General features: G+C 41.0%; 1 protein-coding gene across 5 annotated transcripts in view; it reads left to right on the top strand.

Annotated features, from left to right (window-relative positions):
* Positions 1 to 14,178, top strand: part of DGKI (diacylglycerol kinase iota) — a gene marked incomplete at its 5' end in the record, with an annotated part of 382,063 nt that overhangs the window by 348,193 nt on the left and 19,692 nt on the right. The gene's annotated exons all lie outside the window — the stretch shown is intronic.

Below are 14,178 nucleotides of genomic sequence, written 5' to 3' on the forward strand. Positions count from 1 at the left end.
TGCATATTCCAGGCATGAATGCATATGTATACATATGTATACATATTTCACATGTGTGTTTATAGTTTTGCTTATTTTGAACTTTTATAAATTGAATTCTATTGTAAATCTTCTGATTTTCTTCTTTTGTTCATGTTTTGTTATTCAACCTACTTGATAAATACCACATATATTATATTAAATTTTTCATGTTCTATAGTAGTATGTTATTGTACAAATATGTTAAAATTTATATATTCAAATTCTGCTGGTGAATATTTATGGAGATTCCAGGTTTTGGCTTTTGTAACTCTTCCTAGTGTCCATTTACAAGAATTTCTCTAGGGTTTAAACCTGGGATGGCATAGTTGGGTGGTAGATTTTGCACACTTTATTTATTTATTTAATTTAAAATATCTTTTTATTGATTTTAGAGAGAGAAAAAGGGAGAAGGACAGAGAGATAGAAACCTCAATGGGAAAGGAACATCTTTAGGCTGCCTCTTGCTCCCCTAGTGAGGATCAAGACCACAACCTGGGCATGTGCCATGATGGGAAATTGAACTGGTGACCTCTGGGTTCATGGGTCCATGTTCAACTACTGATCCACACCAGCCGGGCAGTTTTATACACATTTCACTGATCACATAATGACCTCTTATTCCCATCCTAATTTACACTCCCAACTGCAGACAATAAGAATTCCCATTAATCCACATCCTAGACAGCACTTGATATTAGCCAAACTAGTTAGAGCGTCAAATGGTATCTCCTGTGATTTTGCAGATGGGGACACTAAGGCATGGACCTATTATATAACAAGTCCAAGGTCACATGAATAGCTAGTAAGGACTCAGATAATCCTGGACCCAGTTTCTATTCTTTGCCACTCCTCTGTACTGTCTCTCAATAGCATTGCTGAGATTTGGGCTCATGTAATAGGAAATTATTTTTGTTAAATGGAGACTTCATAATTATTGGGTGGGAATTATAAGGTGGTTTGGGTTTTATTTTTCCATATCAGTGATCAGTACCCTTCACACAGAAGATTCAAAGGTATATTTTTGATCCACTTCTCTTACCCCATACTTTATTATTCTATAAAACAGGGACCTAGTGTCTTTTCAACAGCATTTATTTTTAAAAAGGTACAATTCTTGAAGTTTAGCTAGTTCCTTAAGAAAAAAATCACAGTAGAAAAACAATTACGATCAGAATAATAGAGTTGATTAGGAAAATTAAATATTTTTTTTATTTTCTATAAGATATTAATTAGTAAAATGTGATGAATAAACTTGGCTGGTGATACAGTTGAAAACATCAGCAGATCTTGGGCCTTGCTAGGAACTGCTTTTCATATTGGCCATCTCGGTATGCCACTTTGCCTGACTTTGGGCTGGCGAATGCGAAGTTGCTAGTGTTCTTTTCTGCCCATATTCAGTTTCTGAGTAGGAAATCCCACAATGGCTTTTTAATTTGGATCAAACATTTAGTGCTCATTTTTGAGGCTCTCCTTGCCCTGGTTTAGCTCATGTTGCGTCAGTGAATTATTTCTACTCCCTGCTCGTGGGCTTCTCTCCAAATCCCATCTCCCTTGCATTCACTGGGCCATATGGTTCATATCAACTCCTACCATCTCTCTGGCAGCCCACCTTCATTGTCGTTCACTCAAGCCCTTCCCCGGTGCTCATTAATTCCCGTGTCTTGGAACCACCTCCATAGATACCTTAAGGACACACAGTGATGAATTTTCCTGACAACTCAAATGCCCATGATTTCTCCTTCCCTATTCACTTACCAGTTTCTTGGGTGTAATCCAAACTCTCCCCCACCCCCTTGGGTGGTGTTGCCACTCTTATTTAACTATAAACCCCATGAATAGAGATGTTGCCCCACTCTATGCTGGGCCCTGGCACCGAATCGATTCCCTGTGCGCAAGTCTCACTGTCACATTTGCTACGGTATGTGGTTGGCAAACAGAAACGTTCAATGCATTGATATTGTCCCCTGTTCTCGAAGATAGGTTAGTCCTGGTCCCTTTCCAGGGAAATCCAGGCACTCATGTGCTGAAGAGCTGGCCTTTTATGGTGGTCTCCCGGGGTGCCCCCAAGGATTCTGTGAGAGGAAAGGAATCAATGACAGCATTCTTTTTCTTGGCTGGCCTTCTTTCACAAATCCTAGGAAAACAGACCATCACTGCTGATTAGAAAAACAAAAGAAAACAGAACAAGCCAAGCAAACAAAACAAAAGTCCCTAAGCTCTCCAACATCAGCTTATATTTCTTTCTGGAGTCCTGACCCTACCACTCTCTCTCATCCCCTTTATTAACTCTCACCGTGGATTGTAACTATATAATCCTTTGATCCGTTTGGCTGCTGGGGAAAGCTTTGTTGGTGATAATTATCTCATTATCTTTTGAAGCCTTATTATAGGTGTATGTGTGTGTGTGTGTGTGTGTGGAGGGGGTGCTATTTACTAAGATTTACTTACAATTTTGCTTTTGATTGCCTTTTGGCCTCAGAGAATGGTTAAGTAAAAGTGTTTAAAACATTGCAAAATAAGAAGGCAACAGAAAAGAGTGAGGGAAGGAGGAGGAAGGCTGACCTCCTGGTTTGCTTTTATGTGGATGGGTAGAAAGAAAGGGTCATCGATTAAGAGCGGAAGTCATGGAGCCTCTGTCAGGGGGGCTGTTTATTGCAGATTTCATTCCCACAGATAAGCCACTTATGCTATATGTAAGTGTTGAGAAGGGAATGGAAAAGGCCTGACTTGGTCCCTAAGTAGTCATCTCTGATAGCAAAAGTGAAGAATCCCATTGTGCTTGCTTTTTTAAAATTTACTTGTGTTCATTTAAGATTGTTACTACATGAAAGGATACTATACATGTTACATTAGTGCCTGTGTAATCAAAGCACTAGGCAGGTACCCTGAAGTTATTGCCATAGAAGTCTTATGTGAGGATAATTGTAACTCCATTTGTCTATTTTGTTTTCATGTAATTTTATTTATTTTTAAATTGATGAGAGAGAGAGAGAGAGAGAGAGAGAGAGAGAGAGAGAGAGAGAGAGAGAGAGAGAAGGTGAGGAAGAGAGAGAGAAAGTGAGAAACATCAATGTGAGAGTGAAACATTGATTGATTGCCTCCAGGGATCGAACCCTTGACCTTCAGTACATGGGACAAAGCTCCATGCAACTGAGCCACACGGGCCAGGGCTCCATTTGTCTATTTTCTATTGAACTTGAACCCCTAATATCCAATGAAAACATTTCCCTGCTGTGCTCCACTCCCAGGAAAGGCTTATTTTAAGGTAAGAACTGGGTAACACTGATGACTGGCTGCCCTGAATCATGATAGGAGCCTAAGCATCTCTTATCGTGATTATCTATAATAGTTGCAGAATATGAAACTGTGTTGTTACTTGTTCAGTTAGTTCCTGGAAGGTTAGTCCTGGACATGCCACTTCAACCTGTATTAGTCTCCTGGAAGCGTGTTTCGGTGTGTTCCCATTTGCCCAGGCTGGGTGCCATGTCTCCCGAAGCCTGTGCTGTCCTGGATGGAGCTGTGAAAATATTCAGCGGGCCAGCTCTTGCCGAATTTGCAAGTCAAACAAATGCTTCCCTTTTTTTGCCAGCCTTCTATGTCAGTCCTCATTTTCTGGGTCCATTTTGCTTGTGCAGAACTTTAGGATGTGACTTACTTAGCTTCAGACATTTGTTCTCCCATCAACATGACCCCACATAACCCTTGGAAGCAGTTACTACTCCAGCACTTCTCTTCCCCAGACTGCACCTTGGTGGACTGCGCCTCCCCTCCTCAGGGCCAGAAGAGGATGGAGCATGGAGAGAACCATAGAACGGCCTCCTTCTGGGCTGACCTGGGCTGGCTATGTGGCCTTGAGGAAATGACTTAACCTCAACTGGGCCTCAGTTTTTCCATCCTTAAAATGGGGATGATGCCAATAACAGTACATATCTAGTAGATTTCCTATGAGGATTAAATTAGATCACACAGAAAAAAACTATGCTGGCACTTCCTTTGCTTGCAAATATGAACAAAAGGAAGGGTCAGAGCAGAACAGTGAAAGTGCAAGAGAGCGCAAGAAAATCCCTCAATGCCAAATACCCAAAACGGGGATGTAGTTTTCTATAAATCGACCTAATGTATCCTAATTTAGGAAACTATTCAAATCTGTTATTTTCTGGAATGAAATAATCCCTTCAGGTTACAACCCAAATGGGCCGGGAGTGACTTGTGTCATTCTGGGCAAATGGTTGCCTGAGCCTGGATGGTGGGGTCAGGCAGAGATGAGAGCCTTGGTCTTGGCATGAGATGAACCAGTCGCTGGCCCAGTTCCATCCTTCGCAGGCTGGGTCATCTGGGCAGGCCACTTCTTGCAGGCTGGGCTGGCTGCCTTCTAAGGCCTCTGAGTCAGGAAAGAAGACGGGGCAATGACACATGCTAGAACCCAAAAAGGCCATCTTCAGTTTTGGAGAGGTATTTTGGAGGCAATTACGCCATGCTCTGCCTAGGGCTAGTGCATGGGTTCCTGCAGACGAGTGTCCGTGTGTTTTTCTGCTGGTCCACACCTCACCGCGGGCCCACTCTCCGAAAAGAAAGGAGATCAGCTTGGCAGGTGCATAGATGCTGCAGGCCACTGTCACACCGGGGATTTCTTTAGCAAGCGACAAGCACGGAACTGTTTCATTATGCAGCGTCCACCTTTTCTCCTGACAAAGCAAAGCCCCGTGGCTTCTTGAAAAAGGGATTTGTAATCAGCCAGAATCCAATCAATTTTGCTTAGTCTGGTGACATGTCCATACTCCCTTTCACCCTAGTAAGTGAAAGCAATTATTTCAGCCACTGCAAAAACAACTTGGAGTGGTGGTGTACAAGCAAGCCAAAAGGTCATGGGAGCTACACTGTTTCAGCAGCTGTTTCTCTGACCATGCCCCTGTCTGCTCCTCAGATCTACCCTGATGAACCCTATGGGCTTCTTCCCATTCTCAGAATGTGTGCTCCCCCCTCCCCCACAAAAGTCATTCATCTCTGAGCATCTGATTTCCCAGGGATCTTTCTTCTCTTTAAGCTCCTTTTATCTTTGAAGAAGAAGGTGATAGTCTTGGCTGAGGTAATATTCTGAAAATGGAGTTGCTGGCAGCTGAGTGAGATTTTCACTGACATTAAAAAGAGAAAGTCGCCCTGGATGGGTGGCTCAGTTAATTGATGCGTCATCCTATACACCAAAAGGTTGCTGGTTTGATTCCCAGTCAAGGAACATATGTAGGTTGTGGGTTTGACCCCCGCACCCCCAGTCAGGGCGGTACTGGAGGTAACTGATCACTATTTCTCTCTCAAATCAATGTTTCTTTCTCCCTCTCCCTTCCTCTCTCTAAAATTAATAAACATATCCTTGGATGAGGATAAAAAACAAAAAGTGTATTTGGCTTCACATCTCTCTCTTGAGTCTTGGAAGGTGGTCTACCAGCACCCCCTATTTTCTGACTCATTTATCTTACCCCATTTCAGACATCCCTCCATATCAAGTGAAACTGCCCATCACTTCTTTCTCCAGGCCTCTCCACTGGCTGGTCCCATCTTTTCTGTTGCTCACCTTCCCCTTATGAAAAAATACCTTGCAACTTTCCTAGGGAATCTCTCAATACATTTCCCTATTTCTTAGGCAATCAGGGGCTACATTTGGATGTGTAAATACACATGTCTGACTTTATAGAGACACCTACTTTTCTTGCGTAAGAGTATATGCATCACCCCCTGGCCGGGTAGCTCAGTTGGTATCATCCTGATACGCTAAAGATGTGCGTTTGATCCCCTGATACGCTAAAGATGTGCGTTTGATCCACATAAAAGAATCAACCAATGAATGCATAAGTAAGTGGAACAGCAAATCAATGCCTCTCTCCCTCTTTCTCTAAAGTCAATCAATAAAAATAGTATGTGCATTACTACAGAGAATGAAGATTTTTATCTTCATTTTATTTCTCTTCACAGCAACCTGACAGTAAAATCTGCTCTGTAATAAATATCATTAAGGTTTTATTCATATACTGGAGCCTATTCTATTTTGGATCTTTTGAGCAAGCTTCTTAACTAACCATTTACTTCATGATTCTTGCTTCTAAGGTGTTATTGCTTAGTCACTTTAGCATAGCATTGAAGTGAAAGACTTTTCAAGTCACTGAAATAAAATGCTTACTTTTTCTACATTTTAATTAATATCTGTCATATGCTGATATTATAGGGAAGATTCAAAGTTAGTGTTTTATTATAACTAAATTGCAAATACAAAATATCCCATCTATATTTACACTTATGAGAGCAGGCTCTACAGTTTTATCTTTATTTTAAATTGTATACTTTTCCTACATGTGCACTTTGCTGGTGTATGTCTCTGAAAGTGACCTTTGCTCTATTAACTCGTCCTTTGCTTTACTTTTGTCCCAATGTAGTGTTTGGCTAAATCTGCTCTCTCAGTGAAAAAGGCCTTCAGGTTATTCAGGTTACTGAGTGGTCAGGGTGCTGCTGGGTGATGATAAGGTGCTTCGTGTGCACCCTGAAGACAGGATGACCCATACAGCCATCACCTCGTAAGCTCCAGAACACATTTACTTGTACTTGAATCCCCACCTTAAACACCATTTCCCATGCAGTCTTGATGTTTGGTTAAAACCAATCACCATCCATCGCTTTCAGTCCATATCAGTTCTGTGCACAGCTATCACTGAGGAACGCATGAGCACAATTTTTCAGCCCAAGTTCCTTTTAGAGGTCCTGAAGGACACTGCTAAATACATCAAATGAGGGCAAGGGACCTTTCACAGGAGGGATGCGGCCTGACCTTGAGGGAAGGGATGCAGCCAGATGCCCAGATGCTATCTCTAAGATCCACCGGGAAAGCCATGAGTGCTAAGGCCCTGACTTTGGTACCTTCCGCTCATTTTATTTATTGGTTCTTCTACTCCTCTGACCCTCTCAGGATTAGAGCTTTGTCACCCAAAGGCCGGGAAGACAGAAATAAACAAAGTCGGTTGATCTCAAGGACATTTTCTCAACAATCTGGAGACAAAGAACCTTGAGAGAATTCTTGAATTTTGTTTTTAAATCTCTTTCATTGCTGAAGTAGTTTGCAATGTACTAAGCATTTTAATAGGTATTCCTTGATTCAAAGGTTAAGAAGGACAAAGAGAATTGGTTGATTCTTTTATGTGCCTGCCTGGGGATCGAACTCGAAACTGGGGTGTATCAAGATGATGCTCTAACCAACTGAGCTACCCTGGCCAGGGCAGTTGTATAGATTCTTAAGAAGATATATTTCCCAACCTTTCTGGTCCCCCTTCTGACTGTTGGCACCAATTTTACACAACTGGATGCAAGTGACATACTGTGACTGACAGTGGAAGAGTGTGAATCCAATTGGCCCCTTAACCTGTAGCCTGTCTTCACTCACCTAATGCTCAAAAAAATTAATTAACCCATAAAATTTGTTGCAACACTGATCTGAGCTTGCTACTGATGTTCTAGGAAGTGACACATTATTGCTTAGTATAGGACTCTGGTTTGATGCATAATATAAGAAGTTCTGGTCTGTTGAGATATTTGTATTTCAGTGCATCTAATAAGCACCATTAGATACCAAAAAGATTTTAAAACATTTCCAACCCCCAAATTGATGACTAGGTTCAGCAGGAGGCCTGTCAAGTGGATCTGTTTCACCTCCTGAGACATCTTCCTTGATCCAGGGTTCAGAGAACATTGAAATGACAGCCAGTTGAAACACCAGGCCATCACTATTCACCAAGTATTTACGTATTAAGCACTTCACATACTTCCTGTACTAAGACGTTTTCAGTGAAGGGTGAAGTCTGGATAAAACAAAGAGGGAAAAAATCAAATCAAATTCTGGTTCTCGTGCTTGTGGCTTATTTGCAGTGATGGGACTTGGGTATGTGAAACAACTAAAGAATAATTTCACAACAACACATAAACAAATGGGAGTTTGGGAGAGACATCTGGTCCCTGCACTGTTTCCAGCCAATTCCAGGGGTGAATAAGGGAAGTGGGACGGACTGTTTCGGAAGGGAACTGTCCTAGGCCTCTGGCAGCAAGGTGGAGTTTTCCTGCCAGGAGGGAACACTGGATGGCAGCTGTTTGTTTTTCCTCCGAACAGGAAACCTCTTCCATGCCAATAGTAGCTTCAAAAGGATTGCTGTGGCAGATGGGAAGACCCATAGACTACATTCAGGCATTCACTTAGCAGGGACTAATTGAATTGGAGGATTAACTCTGTCATTAGAGAGAAGCAGAACCTAGTTATGTCTTGTCTCCCATCTATGGTTATGTTTTAAGAGAGATTTGGCACAGGTGGTGTTTGACCATGCAGCATTGAATGGCCTTTAGATGCCACTGATAGATTAATCTCAATGATGATAAGAAGATATGTCAGTTGTGTGATCTGTATCCTCCATATTTCAGCGATGAAGATGAAGCTAGTAGGCAGAGTGTAATGGATAAAGGACTAGAGTTCAGTGAGTGATTCTTCCCTCCTCTCCTTTCTCCTCCAGCCAAGCAGTCTCTTCTCTCACATCTGATTATTAAATGGAGATCCTGGATTGAGTTCCCTTAGATAGAATCCCTAATTCAGTTCTACAAACAATTGTCCATCTGCCTGGTCTTTTCCTTACTTTTCTTCTTCCTGCTGTAAAAAGCTGGTCCTTTTGATGAGCAGTTCTCAGCCTCTTGTATTTTTCTGCTGAGATACTCAGGACATAAAATATACTCCAATAGTGGCACAGGTACCAAAGGCCTGTTCCTGTTCGTGCCTTTTCCCAACGCTCACTGGAAGTCAGCAAATCCTCGGACTCGGACATCACACAATGCACAGGTGTGATGAGACAGATTGTATTTTCCACAAACAGCCATGGCCTTATCAGCCATTCCACAGTCTTCTTCAATATGACTTTGGCACTCTTTCCACATTAGGGGGTCCTGAATGTGGGCAAAGTTGAGATGACAGCAGAAGTGATACCATGCGGTTTCCAAGGCAATATGACTTCCTTAGGCTCTCCTTTATAAAGGCTGCTTTTGAAACGCAGCCACCATTTCAGGAGGAAGCCCAATCAACCCGAGGAAACCCATGCAAGAGGAACCAAAGCTCCCAGCGGAAGCCAGCACTAAGCTACCATTTTGAAAGTGGATCTCTCAGCTTTCAGTGGAGTTGCCCCAGGTGGAACAGAGACAAAATGTTTCTGCTGAATCCAACCCAGATTGCAGATTTTTTTATTAAAATAAATTATTGTTGTTTTAAACCTCTATGTTTTGGGATGGTTTGCTAATGAGAACTGATACAAATATGTCTGTTATTATAAGAATAATCTTGGAACTTTTCTATATTCTAAAAACCTCTCAGAATTTTAACCTATTATTATTAACAAATAACTTGACATATATCTTATTATCAACTTTCAAAACCTCCCCTAGGCCTCGATTAAAATTCAGAGGTCTTTAGAAATATTAAATCCTCCTTTCTCTCACCTCCTCTTAGACTTGTTTGATATGACTATGTAAAATAATATTAATTACAGTCATTTTCACAAACTGTTTCTCATTTATGCCTAATTAGCATAATCACAGAATGTGTGTTAGATTACCTTTGCCGTGTTTGATGATTATCTTAAATTTCATTTTGGGGAGCTAAGCCTTCACAGTTTGTTGCTCATGTACTGTGGGTGTCGGCTGCTCATAAAGTAGAAAAATAAATCTGCTATGGAAAATCTATGCAGAATATGTGTGTCACAGAAGTGGGTGCTTGGGCAGCTGACAGTGCCAGGTTTCTGGTGGCTAAGCAGTAAGTAACTCTAAATAAAGGAAAAGTATGAAGACTCCAGTGAGGTTGAGCTCGAGGGAAATGTAAACATAACATTTGCCCTGGTGTGCTCTCTCTTCAGTGTCTCCTTTGGCATAATAGAATTGCCACTTAAAGCCACAAATTGACTTCATTTTGTATGTGACGAATTCATGAAACTTTTTTTGAGGACCATTTATTTTCCCTTTTGTCCATCCTGCTCCAAGTTAAATCAAGGAGAAATTGCATGATGGAAAGAGCTATGAGCCAAAGATTAGAAACAATAAAGGACAAGAAAATATAATAGAAACAAACAAACAAACAAATAAAACAACCCAAATCCCTCTTTCCTCAGCTGGATTCTAACTGTGTGACCCTGGAAAGGTCAAGTTATTTCTCAAGGCCCAGTTTCTTCATTTATGAATGGAGAGGGTTAGACTAAGGCTAAATACAGCTCCAGAATGTGGAATATGATGACTTCTGAAAGGGTCGTTTTAGACTGTCATTCTTGCTTTGCAGATAAAATATTTAGGAGTAAAAGGTATGCAGAACTTGGAAAAGTTAGATATATACGATATTTATGATTCCCAGTGAGTCAACTGATTTTGCCCCCTGACTCTCCACAAGCCTCTCTTTGTTCAATGGTTTTTGTTTGTACTTTTAACTTTTTTCCAGAATTAAAAAAGAAAAAAGAAAAAATAGAAGATTTAGGTGATTTCTGTCATTAGGAGAACACAATTTGGCAATAAAATTATTTAAAAATTTGAAAGTAACTGAACCTGAAAGATTAAAAATTTTCAATAAACTATTTTATTGAAACTCTATTTGATATGTAATAATGTAGCTATTTCTGATGATTTATTGAGAATTACAAACATATATTCGGCTTTGCCAAGTTGTGTGTATGTTTTGTTCTTAAATATTTTCATCTGCAAAGCAAGAATCACAGCTGTAAGCTATCCCTCTGGAAGTAGTCATATGCCAAATTTTAGAGTTGTAATTGGCCTTCGTCTAACCTCATCTCACAGATGCAAAAGGGTGATTTCTCAGTGTGATGGGTTAAAAAATCAGCATTCCATGGTGTTCTCCACAGAGGACTGTAATGGTCAGATTCTCTGTTCCTTGAGCTTATTTGCAAGGCAGAGGCTCCAAAGAACCCACTTGATCTTCATTTTCCTAATAAGAGAACTGCAGTCGAAACCAGTTTGGCTCAGCAGATAGTGTCGACTTGCGGACTGAAAGGTCCCAGGTTCGATTCTGGTTAAGGGCATGTACCTTGGTTGTGGGCACATCTCCAGTGGGGGGTGTGCAGGAGGCAGCTGATTGATGATTCTCTCTCGTTGATGTTTCTAACTCTCTATCCCTCTCTCTTCCTCTCTGTGAAAAATCAATAAAATATATTTTTTTTAAAAAGAGAGAATTGGAGCTTGGTAACTAACCCAAGGTTATGTCTAGTTAATGGCTTAAACTCAGCCCGTCTAAGTCTAGATTCAATTACAATATGTCCCTTCCTAATTGGACTTCTTGCCAAAATGCCAGTTCCCTGAGAGGATGGCATTTATTTTGTAGTTATATTTCCACAACCTTGACAGGGTTTGGCATGCCCAGAGCAGGCAAGCCAGTCAGTGGGCCCGTGGACTGGTTTGTCTCTACACTAATCCCAGGGGAGAGGCCATTTTTTTCTTCCATGCATGGATGTCTGAGGATGTCTTGACTCTAGGGAACCCAGGTCTCAGGAACAGAGACTGAGAAGAAAGACAGTGATTCCTTCCTGGCCATCTTGACTTCTCTGTTCCAGTATTCTGCCGTGGGATGTTTACTGGATAGCAACTTATTGGAAGGCATAGCACTGAAGGAAAAAGAAATCATTTCATGTGAACTAGTGATTTAACGTCTAACCTCTAAAAATGACACAGTTCTCAGGTTTCTACCCCCTTACATTTCTGTCTAACTACATAAGTTTATGTGATGTAATTGTCCAGGAACTTATTCGTTGATTTATCAAACTTTTGTTCTGTTAACATTTTAACTTTTTTTGTTTCTTTGCATTTGAGGCATTGTTTCTTCAGTGTAAAGGAGTTTTGAAAAAGGCAAGAAGGCAAGCTCAGAGCTCAAGAAATAATAAAGGATAATACTATAATCAGAACAACTCAATTATTTGTTTTTGAGCTCGATGTTTCACAAGGTTATCATCTGGAATTGAGACTAATGGATACAAGCTTTCTTTAGGCAGAGGGAATTTTAAACAACAGTGTTCACGAGGAAGGACATTAATCAGGAGACAGAAGTGGACCTTGTGCTTAAAAATGTTTGCATAATAGCTACCCTTGGGTGTATTGCTTGATTTAAAATAAATATTCATGCTTTCAGTCTCCAGTGCAATTGGAAATTATTCGTGGTTATGATTCTGTTATATGATCTTCTACCTGCTCATGTGGACTTTAAGCTGGGAGGTCATTGGAAATGAATAGACATAAATCACAATGCTTGTGAATGAGTCTGGGGTCAGAATCTAGGGGCTGTCATGTGGGCAATCTGGAGAACATGAGCTGGGAGCAGGTCCTCGCTGTTTCTAGGAGGGAAGGAGCAGAGCCATACTGGCATGCTTAAGAACATTCACATACTTTTAACTCTTCGATAGCGTCTGATCCCCTGCAGGATAAGTCCAAGTGCCTTCTCCTGACATAAACGGTGCTCACCTGAGTGGGCCCTGTGGCCGAGACCACTCTCCACCTTAGATGTGCTCACACGAAGCTCTTTGCAGGTTCGCTCAGACACCACGACTTCTAACTTCCAGGTCTTTGTTCATATTCTACCTTTATCTTGCAAGGATTTTCCAAACCTCCTTTGCTAATTACTTCTACTTACCAGGGAAGAGTTGGCTTAAGCTGTATTTCATCTAAGAAACTCTTTTTGAACTCCAAACTTAGCAAATAAATCCCTCCTCCCTCTTCTTCCCCCCATTCCCCCCTGCTCCCCGCCCCCCCCCCCTCTGGCTTCCCTTTTCTCCCTCTCTCCCTCCCTCCCTCCCTCCCTTCCTTTTTTCTTTCTTTCCTTCCTTCCTTCCTTCCTTCCTTCCTTCCTTCCTTCCTTCCTTCCTTCCTTCTTTCCTTCCTTCCTTCCTTCCTGCCTTCTTCCCTTTCTCTCCTTTTTTTCCCCTCCCTCCTTTCCATCCTTTCTTCCTTCCTTCCATTCACTTTAGTGCTACTTGAATAAACTTGGTCCTGGGGAATTCCTTCATTGTTTTGATTTATTATTTACACCAAATTGTATTACACAGGTGCTTTAAGTTAATGAATCCATTTTTCTTTTCTCTCTCCTTTATTCCTTTTTTCTCTATTTCTCTCTCTTTTTTTTTCTTTTAATTTCTGGAAAAGGTTTTAATATGATCTTGAAAATCATAGGCTGTATGCTATTTTGAAAAAGTTGTGTGACTTTCAGCTCTGCATTAATTGCCCCCTCCGGCAATTTCCCTTACCTTAATTCTTTCCTGATATGGGTATTCTACTTCAGTGAAGAGAACATCCTATAGCATAAAAGTCCAAGCTGATTTGTTTTCTCATACTTGGAATCACTGATATTTTCTTCGGCCTCTCCTTCCCTGCCTCTGAGGTAGGCTTTACCTCTTGGAGTTACACAGCGTCTCTTTAGCTCCTACAGCTGTGCCTCCACCTGATGGGCACTGTATTAACAGAGCTATGTCTGCTTGACTCCACACATCAATTTTACCCTGTTGCTAGGCTCCTTCTAAAATGTCTGCATGCCTGCCATTGTCAGGTATAATCTCAAAAGTCCTGAAAGCTACCCCTCTGTTAATATTACATATCAATTTATAAAGCTTTTTTGTTTGTTTTATCCTTACTACAGAGAGATGAGTAGGACAGCTATTAATCTTATCGAGTAAATTACAGAGATTAGAATTAAGACTCCAATCTAGTGCCTTTTCCACAACTCTATAAACTTTATAACTTATAAAGACTATTTTCTTTCATTTTCTATATGCCTCTATAGACCTCTGCATTGTGAGCTCACAGAGGGCACTAGATAGAGACCTGGACTGGACACAGGATCTGCATGATGGTGATGACTGGACCACCACTAGCTCTGTGCCCCAAGAGAGTCACTTTACTCTGAACTCCAGTGTCCCATCCATAATATCAAAAATGAAACCCATTATCTTAGGTTCTTTTGATATATTTTATTAACTCCCTTTGTCTTATTTTTATCTGTCTCCTTTTCTCCTTCCTCTTTGCGATCTTTTCAGCCTGTCCAACAACTAGCTGTTGTGCATTGAGATGTACACAGCCTTAGGGAGATGGAAAGAGTATGTCGGTTACAGC

Source organism: Pipistrellus hanaki (genome assembly GCF_964339955.1).
Source record: "Pipistrellus hanaki genome assembly, chromosome: 10".
Taxonomy (NCBI): domain Eukaryota; kingdom Metazoa; phylum Chordata; class Mammalia; order Chiroptera; family Vespertilionidae; genus Pipistrellus; species Pipistrellus hanaki.